The following is a 14115-nucleotide window of genomic DNA, read 5'->3' as shown; positions in this document are numbered from 1 at the left end:
TTATAAAAAGTCCATGCTTTCAGGGTGCCTGGGTGGTTCAGTTGGTTAAGCAGCTGCCTTCGGCCCAGGTCATGGTCTCAGGGTCCTGGGATTGAGCCCCACATTGGGCTCCCTGCTGAGTGGGCTCCCTGCTCAGCAGGGAGCCTGTCTCTCCCTCTCCCTCTGCCTGCTGCTTCCCCTGCTTGTGCTCACTCTCTCTGTCAAATAAATAAATACAATCTTTTAAAAAAAATAAAAAGTCCATGCTTTCTCTGAACACCCTGACTTTATCTAAGTGCACTGGGCTGAAGCCTTGCCAATGTCAACCTCACCATGGATTGCTCAGATCCTTGAGAGGAAAGAAAGTGTTTAATTCTCACCCTGCATCTGCAGTTGTGCTGTGGCTGTTCTTGGTTATTGGTGTTGGCTCTCTATCATGGGGTCTCCAGCTTGTATCTGCATGAGGTTGAGCAGTGTGGATGGGTCACCTGTCCCTTGTGTCACTTTGGAATGGTCTTTCCCACCAGCTTCCTTTTCCTCACTTCCTATCAGAACACCCTCCAAGGAGTCACACCATTCATCCCTCCATCATGTCCACCCAACTAATCATCACTTCAGATCCATTCTGTGGATTAAAACTTTCACTCTAGATGTTTTCATAGTTCAATTCCCCCCAATATTTTAAAAATGTTTTATGAAATTTACCACATTTGATCCTAGAATTCTTTTTGGTTTACCTATGATTTTATGAAAATGTTGGGAGAATATTTCTAACCAGGATGCCACTGTATCTGTAAATCCATGATGAAGAGTCCTGTTGACTAATAACACTTTAACTTTCTCAAGGTGGGAAGGGATAGAAAGATGTTTGAGTGTGCAGATGTGTATACCTCTCTCTTCTGATGTACTCTCTTCTGATGTACAACTTGTAGTTCCTCTTGTCTCTCATTACTTTGTGTTTCAAATATGGCAGAAGCACAAGTAGCAAACTGCCTGGAGAGGTAATTACTTGTGTGAAATGCAATCTTATTTGAAAAATTTGAGACTTTGTTTTCTTAATAGAAAATATCACCTACCTCATAAATCAAAAGGGATAATGTATCAAAAAGGATATTCAGTGAGCATTCTCCTCTCCTATTCTTTTCCCCAGTCTTTATGTTCTCCTTCCCACAGGTGATAACTACCAGTGTCTTATGTGGATGTTTTAGGATGTTTTACACAAATATGACTATTTATCCCTTATTATGGTAGCATACTACTAGAGCACTTCAACTTACATTTTTTCACTTCATCATATATCTTACAGACTTTGCTGCATTAGTTCAAAGGGATCCTCCTCATTCCTTTTTTTTAAAAGTTATAATATTCCATTTTAAGGATCTGCCATCATTCACCTGATTGGTGTCCTGTTGATGGGCACTCTGCTTGTTCTTACCAGCACTGCTGCCGAGAACAACACTGCAAACCTCACGTGTGGTGCATTTAGGAGAGGAGTGGGGTGATGATGTCTGTGGGAATAATGTCTAGAGTTGAATGGAGCTGATGGGCTGAGGATATGGTTCATTGATGATTTGATAAGTATTTTTAAATTCTTTTTTGAATTTAAATTCAATTTAATTAACATATAGTGTATTATTAGTTTCAGAGGTAGAATTTAGTGATTTATCAGTTGCCTATAACACCCAGCACTCATTCCATCAAGTGCCTCCTTAATGCCCAACACCCAGTTACCGCATCTCCTCACCAACCTCCCCTCCAGCAACCCTCAGTTTGTTTTCTATAGTTAAGAGTCTCTTATGGTTTGCCTCCCTCTCTGTTTTAATATTATTTTATTTTTTCCCCTTCCCCTATGTTCCTGTTTGGTTTCTTAAATTCCACATATGAGTGAAATCATATGATATTTGTTTTTCTCTGACTTATTTCGCTTAGCATAATACCCTCTAGTTCTGTCCACATCGTGGCAAATGGCAAGATTTCATTCTTTTTGATGGCTGAGTAATATTCCATTGTATATATATCCCACATCTTCTTTATCCATTCATCTGTCAATGGACATTTGGGCTCTTTCAGATAGTCCAGTATTTAGACTATTGTGGACATTGCTGCTATAAACATTGGGGTGCATGTGCCCCTACGAATCCCTGTTTGTATCCTTTGGATGAATACCTAGTGGTGCAATTGCTGGGTCATAGGGTAGCTCTATTTTTAGCTTTTTGAGGAATATCCATATTGTTTTCCAGAGTGGCTGCACCAGTTTGCATTCCCACCAACAGTGTAAGAGGGTTCCCCTTGCTCTGCATCCTCACCAATATCTGTTGTTTCCTGAGTTGTTAATTTTATGACTATACTCTAGGACTAGGGAGCTTATTATACACAAAATAGTTCCCAGAATACAAATTTTAAAAATTGTTGCATTAAAATTTTCAATGGACTTGCCTGGCAAGAACCTGATGGCTGTTTTGTAGGACAGGTGGCTCAGCTAATGCATCTCCTCTGTGAGGAGCTAAAGCTGAGGAGATGGTTCCCACAGAGATACATCAGGGACCTCAGACTCATTCTGCCCTGTTCTCCCCAGTGAGCCTTGTGTTAAGTAGTATGGCTCTGGTTTACCTTGACCTAAAAATGGAAGCAACTTAAACATTCAATGGCCAGAATGAACTAAACTTGGTGCAGCTATTAGAAAAGATTGGTGTGAAAATTGGGTAATCTTTTCAGTATGTTAGGTGATTGAAAAGAGTAGACTATAAAATTGCATGTATTTCATAGGGACAAAAGTTGAAGGAGATATACAATATTAAGATAATTCTAGTAAGTAGAGAACTATGGGTAATTAAAAAATTTTATTACTTTTTAAAAAGAGTTTATTTGTCAGAAAGGGGGGGGGGTGCCTGGGTGGCTCAGTCATTAAGCGTCTGCCTTCGGCTTAGGTCATGATCCCAAGGTCCTGGGATGGAGCCCCACATTGGGCTTCCTGCTCAGCGGGAAGCCTGCTTTTCCCTCTCCCACTCCCCCTGCTTGTGTTCCCTCTCTTGCTGTGTATCTCTCTATCAAATAAATAAATAAAATCTTAAAATAAAATAAAATAAAATAAGAAATTAAAAGAAAAGAAAGAGAGAGCACAAGCAGGGGGAGTGGCAGGCAGAGGGAGTTTTGCAGTGCCAAATGCCACAGGCCTGCTCCTGTCAAAGTGATTCTGTTATAAATCAGGAATCCTGGATCCATGTTTGTAAAATGGGAGGCTGGGACCAAAGTGACAGGTTACATTCTTATATTGCCTTTCCCTCTGACAGTAAACTAAAGATTAAGTGAACCTGTTGATAGTTATACTAGTAAAAAGTTGTAATTCTAGAATTATAAACAAAGAAAAGTTTATATTACATTAACATTTGCATTCTTAGCTTTTTTTGGCTGTACACCAAAGGGGTGGGGAGTGGTCTCCTGTAACAAGTTGGATCTTACTGTAAACTAGTAAATGTCCATTTAAAAACAAGTACTATAACCACATATTTTCTGTGCTAATTGTGAGCACTTAATTTTGTTCCATCCTGAATAACTTGAGCAAGTAGTTTAAGTTTGGTCTCATACCCTTGTGTGAGTTGCTACATATTTTTTTTACCCCCTCTATTTATTTGATTTCTTAAATAAAAATGTTTGTCCAAAAGAAAAAAACCCCAAAACCCCCCAAAAGCAAATCTAGCAATTCCACTCCTGTGTATATACCCAGCTGAAATGTATCCATCTGTTCAACAAAATACATAGACTAGAATGTCCATAAAAACAATATTCATAATAGCCCCAAACTGGAATCTACCAAAATACTCATCCGTAATACAATAGATAAGTAAATTGTGCTATATTCACACAATGAATGCACAATAAGAATTCATGAACCACAACTATATTCAGCTATACAGGTGAAATTCGCAATTATACTCTTGAGTGGAAGAAGCCAGAACTACACATGCTGTGTAGTTCTATTTATATAAAGTACAAAAACAGGCAAGACTAATCTCTGCTGTTACAGGTCAGGATTGTGGTTAGCCTTGGGCAGGTGGCAACTGGAAAAGGGCTGGGGTTTTAGGGGTATTGGGAATGTTGTCTTTATTGATCTGGATGCTGGTTTGATGCATGTGTTCACTTTGCAGAAATTTATCAAGCCATTAACTTATCATATGTGTCTTTTTTTTTAGTGAATATTCAACTTTAAAGACATTAAAAGATAAATAAAGCAAGAAACTTTAATACTGACTAGAAGTGTCCAAGATCCCATCTTCAGGACCTGCTGAAGTGTCCTTGCCTTTCACTGGTTCCTTTTTCTTTGCATTCCTAAGAATTCCCAGGTATGTTGTCAAAATCTACAAATGCAGCTTGGTGGTCACTTGGTGCTGCCTACATGGGACTTCGACATCTATCCCCTCCGTCTATCTTATTGTTGTTTCTCCATCATGTAACAGTCTCGCCAAGGATGTTTTGTCCTAAAGGGTGGACTGAAAGCAATGCCCAAGCAATAGAAAATAAGGCTGACACAACTAACTTAAAATGCTTGCAAACTTTTGTGAAGGAAATGTAGGAAACTATAATACAGGAAAGGAAGGCTTGAAAAGGACTATAAGCTGCTACTATTCCTATGGTCCACTGGGCCATGGTCCTTCACCCTGGATTCCCTCTGAGTCTAGCAAAACTGGAATCTCCTCCACTTGGTCTTCCTTCTCTGTGTCCATGTTCTCAAGTCCCAGGAAACAAAAGATCCAGTGTCAGTCTTGATGGCATTAGTGGAAATGGTGTGTGTTCTAATAAAGACAAACTTTTCAGCATTAAACATGATATTTCATATCTCACTCTGAGAGGCTTCACTTAGTAACAGTGAAAAAAGTATTTTCCTGCCTCATATCAGTTTGATTAGAAGGGCATTACTGAAATGGGCCCACCTAGAACAAAGGAAGGGGCCTCACCATGAACAAATACCACCTTCCACTCTGGATTCTAAAAGTTGTTTTTATACATATATATATATATGTATAAAAAATAGTTGTTTATGACCCCACCTCACTCTACATACATACAAAGGACAATGCTATTTCAAACACACATACATGTTGTATTATTCATCTTCTCTGTGATAATGTAACTTAACAAATTATTCCCAGATTTCAGAGGTTCACAACAACAAATACATATTTTCCTTGCTCTAGATCTATGGTTCAGCTGCAGTGGCTCTTACCCAGGTTATGGGGTTTAACACTACTTTGTGTAGCTCTCATTCTAGGACTCAGAATGAAGAGCAATGGCCACCTTGGACACCTCTTATGGCAACAGGCAGGAGTTCAAAAGTAGTGGCAGAAAACTGAAATATCTTTTCAAACATCTGCTTGGAACTGGGACACTGTCATTTCTGCCTATGTCCCATTGGCCAAAGCCAATATAAAAGTCATATAGCCAAGTCTAACATCAGAAAGGGGAAGAAACTTCTGTTGGGAAGGAGAGAGTGAATATTTGCTCAACAATGGTGTATGTGAACACACACACTCCCTATATGGTATTGTACAGTGTTATCCAATGTGTGAACCAGAGATACAGAAACATATAAATGATCTCCACTCTGGGCAATATGGTGGACCAAGGTTCCTGAAGGGCCCTTCTCCTGTGAACAATGAGATCTTTGCTGGGCTTGTAACATGCAAGGGAAACTTCTGATGGAGGTAGGAAGCAAAACAACAGCGAGCTGAAACCAGAGTGGAGAATAAGCCATCTACATATACACATATACACAGAAGGTATTATCAGCATTTCCAAGGTTAAGGGGTATGTACGTGTATGTTGACAGGATATGGGAAGAAACCTTGAGATCCAGGATTAAGCTGGGGACCTTTGAAGGTGGGGCAAGTGATCCCAGGTCTTTAGTACCCCTGAATCTCTGCAGGATCAATTACTCCAGTATCAATTCTCTAGTATGAACTAGAGAAAAGAAGATTCAATTTAGGCTCTTAGTTCTTTTACACATTAAAGGATCAAATAGCTTAAAATCAAGCTTAAAATTGAAGATTACCAAACACAAAGAAAAAATTCTCCATGAGTGAGTTAGCAGAAACAATAGCAGACTTAAACCTGAGAATGTCAGATACTGAAATTTCACATGCAGAATATAGAAAGACTATGTAAAAAGAATCACAAAAATGAAGAAATAATAAGAGAACAAAAAAATTACAGGATGGATTTGAAAAAGAACCAATTAGAAATTTTAGAAATTAAAATGTAGTCGGGGGGCGCCTGGGTGGCTCAGTTGGTTAAGCGACTGCCTTCGGCTCAGGTCATGATCCTGGAGTCCCGGGATCGAGTCCCACATCGGGCTTCCTGCTCAGCGGGGAGTCTGCTTCTCCCTCTGACCCTCTTCCCTCTCGTGCTTTCTATCTCTCATTCTCTCTCTCTCAAATAAATAAATAAAATCTTTAAAAATAAATAAATAAAATGTAGTCGGAAAAAAACCCAGACTTATTGGATGAGCTAAAAACTGAAGTTTACACTTAATTAAAAATTAGTAAAGTGTAAGATAGAGCTGAAGAAATTTCCCAAAATGCAGCACAGAGAAACAAACAGAAAATATGAACAAGAGATACTATATGAAGGATAAAATGGGTGGATATAATAGACATCCAATCAGAATTCCAGAAGAGACAAGAGATAATTAGATGTAATATTTGAAGAGATAGTGGCTGAGAACTTTCTAGAACTGACAAGAGATATTAACCCACAGGTACAGATAATGCAATCCTTGTCTACTGAGGTAGATAAAAGAGAAAACACACTTAAGTACATTGTAGTGCACCTGCAAAAACCCAAAAACCAAGAGATCTTAGAAGCAGCCAGAGAGAAAAGTGAGACCACCCACAAAGTACTGGTAGTTAGTGTTACAGCAGATTTCACATCAACAATGGAAGCCCTCTCTGAAGGGGTCTTCCAGCACCAGTGGCTCCAATCCCAGTTTGGACCACCTGAGGCTCCAGACATTGAGGAGCAAAGATGGGTGGTCCTTATTGAGCCCTGATGAATTCCTGACCGGAAGACTCTGTGAGCAGAATCAAATGGTGTTTTATGCCACTACATTTTGGGCTGATTTGTTATGCAGCAATATGTGACCAGAACACTTGGATTAGAAATTGGTCACACATACAAAGAATGTCACTGCGCTGCCCTACTCCACCCCAACAAACCCAAACCCAAAGCTACTGGTGACCCTGTGCACGTGAGAGACAGTGTAAAGAAATCTGAGTTAATATTGATGATGAAAAGAAGCTCATGAAAAATAGTAAGAACTGGGGGTGTGGTGCTCAGGCTGGGGGTAGATTCTTGCACAGAGTTGGCACCTCTCTGTGGTGGAATGTTCTGTATATAATATGGAATTAATTCAATGATCTTGCTTTCCCCTGACACTCAGAAAACCACTACTCTGGGAGGAATGAAAACTTAGAAAGAAACATGAGTAGAAATCTAGGTGATATTTATACCGACTCTTTGAAGGGTAGGACAGGGCAACCCTCTCCCCCATCTCCCTTTCCTCCTCTAATTGCTGTCTTTAGTCTCCTTCTCCCCTGCCTCCCTTAGGACACTTGCCTCCTTAGATTTCAATCCCTCCTTCTTTTTTTCAAACTCTAGCGGCTCCTTCAGTGGGGTGTTAGAGGGATCTTCCCTGCCTGGGGCTCTGCTGCTTCTGAGAGTGTGGTCCCCCCAGGTAGTGGTCCCATGGGGCTAGGGGACACACAGTGGGCTCTTCCCTTCCCATTTCTACTCCTTGATAGTGGTGCTGCAGCTGCTCTCCCCTCAAATTCACCTATGAGAAAACACACCTAGTCACAACAGGGGCTATTGGTTTTCTTCCAAAGACTACAGTCTCATATAGTAGCATTGCTTTGACCTACTCTTGTCCATAATTACCAAGGTAAGATTAAAGGACCCTTTGTCTGCTTTGGGGTGTACTTTTCATTAAAAGAGCCCTCATGTTAGCTGATATTGGCTTTGTCTGGTGCAGGCCAGAACACAGGGTACAGATGACAAATGGATCTTTTCTGATCCCATGGCCCCTCCCTGATGGAAAGCCCGGGGGTAGGGAAGGTAGTTGTGTTTCAGGTAAGCCTGCATTCAGGTATGAAGATGCACCTTTGCTTCATGCCTTCAGTGTGACCAGAGGAGCTGTCTGATAGGCATGTAGGGTGGCCATGAGATATAATTCTAACAGCTAACACTGGACTCGAGTCATAGATGGTGATAGTGGTGCTTCTTCCAAGCATCCACTGATATTTCACAATACAAAAGATAACATTTCCCTTTAAGGTGATACCAACTGATGAGCCACTTATTTTGTGGCTAGTAGAACAGGAAGGTTAAGGTAGCATCATGGACTTGAATCTCAGGTCTGCCTCTTACTGTGTAATTTCAGGCAAGCAACTTAAACCTTCCCTTAAACCATGATGTGGTTTTCCCATCTGTAAAATGGGTGCACTAAGTAATACCTACTACCTAGGGTTGTTGTAAGGATTCAATGACTTAATACATACAAAGCACTTGAAACAGTGCCTGAATATAGTAAATTCTAAATAAATGGGAACTTTGATTATTAAAATTTATTTTCTTTTAAATAGTGATGAGCAATTGTCGCCTAAATTGACTCATTGTGACCTCACCACCCCTCATGACAAAGATGATAAAGACAGCCCTTCAAGAGGCTGGAGGTAAAATCGGCACCTCATCACTTCTCTCCTGGTATATGAGAACTTACCCAGACAGGTAAGGACCATTCTGACAGTGAAGGGATTACTGCAGAATCAAGACTTTGGATTCCAACTGAGCTGGGCAGGTCATGTTTTGAACAACCCTTTTCTCAATCTCCTTTTTTTCCAAATGTCTACTCACTGTAGTCAGAGCCACCTTTACTTTACCTGTGGGGTTTGAGTAACTCAGGTCTTGGGCAGCCTTGACTCATTATAACAAGCTCTTTCTCATAATGCATTTTATATTTTAGAGTGGAAGATTGCTTTCCTGTCCCCCCATCTCTGGGCAAACAACCCTCACCCCTTGACCATGTTTCTTCTCTGAAAACAATCAAGAATAAGATATTTTACTTGAACATTAATATTCAGAACTATCCTGGAAACAGGGCAAAGCAGAAGTTTGGGGCCACTTTGGTGCCTTCTCAGTTGTTTTGAGGACAAGCTGCTATATCCTTTGAAAGAAGTTTTCAGTTAATAGTGTTAATAACACTAAAATAAATACCCAATAGCACATTTTAAATTTGCGCGTTTCCCAAAAAGATATAAAAATGCAGTGGAGAGGTGAGTCCTGGGATTGGTTGTTCAGCATCAACACTTCCACTTCCTTCTACCACCCTCTCTATTCGCAATGTCACTTTTGTAGCATTTCATTTTTTAAATATAATTTTATTATGTTAATCACCATACATTATATCATTAGTTATTTCATTTTTGAGGTTACTTTTGTTTGATTCAGTAAGACCAAATTTCCACTAGGAGAAATCACAGTTGGGGTAAGAGGAGGGGAGTAGATACACAGAGCAGACCCTGAAGATAGCTTTTAATATCTTTGGAAGTTAATATTGGGAAGAAATTCTCAAATACATGAACTTTGTTTTGAAATGCCTACACATCTATTCAAAAGTGTCCCTGTGAAAGAGGGAAGTGCAAAATCACCATGAAGCCACCCCACAGTAATAATCACAATAAGTAAGGTCCCTCACTGGATGCCAAAATCAGAGGGCAAAAGTTTAAAGAGAAATTGGATATCTGCATGTTCTAAGATACTTGTTAATGACGAAGGGGGAAATAGTAACCTTGCAGTGGAGAAACCAGGTGGACATCACCTTATCCAAATGATGAGGTTTAACGTCATCGGTGATAAGACACATCATTATGTACTCCTGGCATCATGTGCTGAGAGGAGCCAAACATTACTTTTGTGATATTCTTGCCCCAAACGCACAATTACATCTCATGAGAAAACATCAGACAAACCCAAATGGAGACATTTACAAGGTAACTGATCAGTGCTCTTTAAAAATGTGAAGGTCATGAAAGACAAGGGAAGATTGAAGAATAGCCCAACTGAATGGAAAGTGGGATCCTGGAGTGGGTCCTAGACCCAAAAAAGACATGAGAGGGAAAACCAGAGAAATCCAAATGATATCTGAACTTAGGACTATTGTTCCAATGTTAATTTCTTGGTTTTGCTTGTCATTATGTAACAGGTTAACCTTGGTGGGGAGGGGCAGATGGAAACTCTGAGCTATTTTTGTAATTTGTTGAAAGTCTAAGATAATTTCAAAACACAAAGTCAAAGAAAAAATAATTTAAAAGTGTCCTTTTCAACAAAAAGTTTCCAAATACAGTTGTTTTGGCAGGTTTCATTGGCCTGGCAAGATGTAAAACCATAAAATTGCTTCAAAAAATTATAATATAGAACTATCCAAAACGGATTCTTCCTACCTTAATTGATTCTACCAATTGAAATACAAATTGAAAATTGAATAGTTTTCCCTGATGATGAAATGTCTCTTTGTTTGGTTGGGTAAAAGTAAGCACACACTGGTGTACTGCAAAATGCAGTTAGAGATGTGTGCAAAAGAACTTTATATTCATCTCATGGACATTCTGTCATGGAATATCCCCAATCCTGACTGAAAGCACAGTAGGAAACCTACTGGTGTTTTCTTTGGTTCAAACTGTCTTAACTCCAGAAATCAAGATACACAATGGCTGATACAACCTGGTTATGAGGTTTTAAGATTCACTTGGATACTGACATTGGAGGAGCTTGGAAGATGTGTGCATTTTAATTTCAGAAACTGATTACTGTTTGTAAAGTTGGTCCAGAGCTTGTTAAAGAGTGCTTCTCACTCCAGCCACAGTAATTCCTCCAGGAGAGCTGAGCATATTAAACTAGATCCCCCACAGGTTAAACATTTAAGATTCATTCAGTGACACTGGTGGGAATGCAAACTGGTGCAGCCACTCTGAAGAACAGTATGGAGGTTCCTCAAAATGTTAAAAATACAACTACCCTATAATCCAACAATTGTACTACTAGGTATTTACCCAAAGTTTACCAAAATACAGAAGGGGTACATGCGTCCTGATGTTTATAGCAGCATTATCACCAATAACCAAACTATAGAGAGAGCCCAAATGCTCATTGAATGATGAATGGATAAAGAAGGTGTGGTGTGTGTGTATATATATATATATATATATATACACACACACACAATGGAATTATTACTCATCCATCAGAAAAGATGAAATCTCACTATTTACATCGATGTGAATGGAACTGGAGGGTATTATACTGAATGCAATAAATCAGTCAGAGAAAGACAATTATATATTTTCACTCATATGAGGAATATTAAGAAACAAATCAGAGGATCATAGGGTAAGGGAGGGAAAAATGGAATGGGAAGAAATCAGAGAGGGAGACAAACTATGAGAGACTATTAACTATGGGAAAGAAACCGGGTTGCTGGAGGGGAAGTGGGTGGCAGATGGGGTAACTGGGTGATGGACATTAAGGAGGGCACATGATGTAATGAGCAGTGGGTGTTATATATATTGTAACTGATGAATCACTGAACTCTACATCTGTCTGAAACTAATGATGTACTATATGTTGGCTAATTGAATTTAAATTAAAAAAGATGCTCTACACACACACACACACACACACACACACACACACACAATGGAATATTACTCAGCCATCAAAAAGAATGAAATCTTGCCATTTGCAATGAAGTGGATGGAGCTAAAGTTTATTATGTTAAGTGAAATAACTCAGAGAAAGATAGATGCCATATGATCTCAATCATATGTGGAATTTAAGAAAGAAAACAGATGAACATATGGGAAGGGGAAAAAAAAAACAGGAGAGAAGGAAACAAACCATGAGAGACTCTTAATGATAGAGAACAAACAGAGTTGATGGAGGGAGTAGGGGAGGGGCTAGATGGGTAATGGTTACTAAGGGGGCACTTGTGAGGAGCATTGGCTGTTGTATGTGAGTGATGAATCTGAATTCTACTCCAGTAGAATCTGAATTCTACTCCAGAAACCAATATTGCACTGTATGTTCACTAAATAAAATTTAAATTAAAAAAAAATGTTTCATTCAGTGACCAAAGCCAGGGAGAAAGGTGGATCCCCTGCAAGGATCCGGGATCGACTGTTGTACTTCAGAGCTCTTTCATCAAGACAGTGTTGAATAACCTATGTAAGAGCAACATTTTAATTAACACCTTCAGCTTCCACCATACTTTGTGGGTTTTACAGCATTCTCTCATCTTGTTTCAACAGCACAAGCAAACACTGATTGAGGGCCTACCATGAGGGGGTCTCCAGATCCTAGTGAGTCATGGCCAGCCTGGCTGAAGAGTGGAATGGACAAAAAGGACCAATGCCACCATCAGTCTAAAGAAAATTTAGAAATTGGGCACCAGAGCAGGCAAGAGGTGCTGAATTTTAGGGTAGATGAGAAAACTTTTTGGGCTAAGGCAGAAGTCTATGGAGGCCAGCAGTGAGCAGAATGGCTGAAAAGTGGGGAAGGCCTCCCAGCCAAGACACAAAACTTGTATTTTATTGTATGGATATTTATTGTATGGATAGTGAGGAGACATTCAACTGTTTAAAGCCAGAATGTATAAATTTGGATCTATGAAAATTTATTTGAAACAATTTGTAAAGCCAACCAGGACTGAGAAAAAAACTGAAGGTGAGAAGACCAGCTGGTAGTTGATAAAGTAATATGACTGACATTCATTGAGAAGTTGCTTAACCAGAGCCTCGCAAAAGGTTCTACATTCATAATCACATTTAGTGCACCCAGGGCTCCTGGGGACTAGGTCACCTCTATCCCCATCCTTGATCTATCCCTATTCTATAGATGAAGGAAGGCAGAGGTAGAGATTCTGAGTAATGACTCCATCATCGCAAAAGGAAGTCTGGGCTAAACTCAGATTAGCTGATCGCAGAGGGGGCACTTCAAAGCCAGTACTCAGCATTCAGATAATAATACTGATGGCAAAAAGAAAATTAATATCAAGGGAAACAACTATGTATCAAATGTCCATGGCAAATAGGCACTGCTCTAGGTGCTTCACATATATTCAGTTCTGGGAATATGGGTAGCCCTTCTTTTCTTCAAGAAAGCAGATTGTGATCTGTGGTGGTAAAGGCCTGGACTTGGGACAGGAGTGGGCTGAGAAAGTGGGTTCAGTGCTGTGAATGTGGGGAAGAAAGAAGTGAAATATGACATACGACATCAGGCCTGTGTGGCTGAGGGATCCAGAGAAGGCCATGGGACAGCCAGTGGAGAGGGAGGAGGGGGCACTGCTTTACTTTTAGTAGGCTGGAGACCACCTTCCTGGTCTTGGGGGCAGGGGCTGTGGGGGAAGAGGGTACCCATTAAAAGAAAAGGGTGAAAAAAATAGAAAAGGGCGATTTTCTTTAAATTGTATCTAAGTAGCATTAGCTATGTTTGGAGGGTGTACTAAATTATATGGTGAGTTTGAAATCATTAAGAACCAATAATCCGGGACACCTGGGTGGCTCACTTGGTTAAGCATCTGCCTTCGACTCAGGTCATGATGCCAGGGTCCTGGGATCGAGTCCCACATCGGGCTCCCTGCTCAGCAGGGCTCCTGCTTCTCCCTCTCCCTCTGCTGCTCCCCCTGCTTGTGCTCTCTCTGTCAAATAAATAAAACCTTTAAAAAATTTTTAAAAAAGAACTGAAAATCCAATTTTTAAAAAGGTTTTAGTTAGAATTATCCTTAATTTTCTGAAGCCATATAAAAGGGAGGAATTTTCATTCACATAAAAAACATTTGGAATAGTGGGGAATTTTATGTCTCAAACTGTTGCTTTCTATTTTTCTGCTCAACTGTATATTTGAAAAGGCAACCATTTCACTACCATTGTTGAGTTACTATTGTGAAAGCTTTGGTACGCATGTAGAAATACACATTCAAGCAGTATAGAAGGTACACAATAAAAACCTAAAACACACTCCTCCTGTGCCTCAGAGTGACCATATGATCATGTCTATTTTTGGTTCTGGTGGCTATTCACACTGCAACCAAAT

At 39.8% G+C, this 14115-nt stretch overlaps 1 long non-coding RNA gene across 1 annotated transcript; it reads left to right on the top strand.

The window, feature by feature from the left end:
- The first annotated feature begins 4180 nt into the window (after window positions 1-4180).
- LOC113938746 lies at window positions 4181-13657 on the top strand. The gene is made up of 4 exons (XR_003524957.1): window positions 4181-4319; window positions 8613-8757; window positions 12152-12249; window positions 12333-13657. It is a non-coding gene; the product is annotated as an uncharacterized LOC113938746 (long non-coding RNA).
- Window positions 13658-14115: the final 458 nt, after the last annotated feature.

This window comes from Zalophus californianus, chromosome 8 (genome assembly GCF_009762305.2).
Source record: "Zalophus californianus isolate mZalCal1 chromosome 8, mZalCal1.pri.v2, whole genome shotgun sequence".
Classification (NCBI taxonomy): Eukaryota; Metazoa; Chordata; class Mammalia; order Carnivora; family Otariidae; genus Zalophus; species Zalophus californianus.
This window is presented reverse-complemented; position numbering and strand designations above follow the sequence as displayed.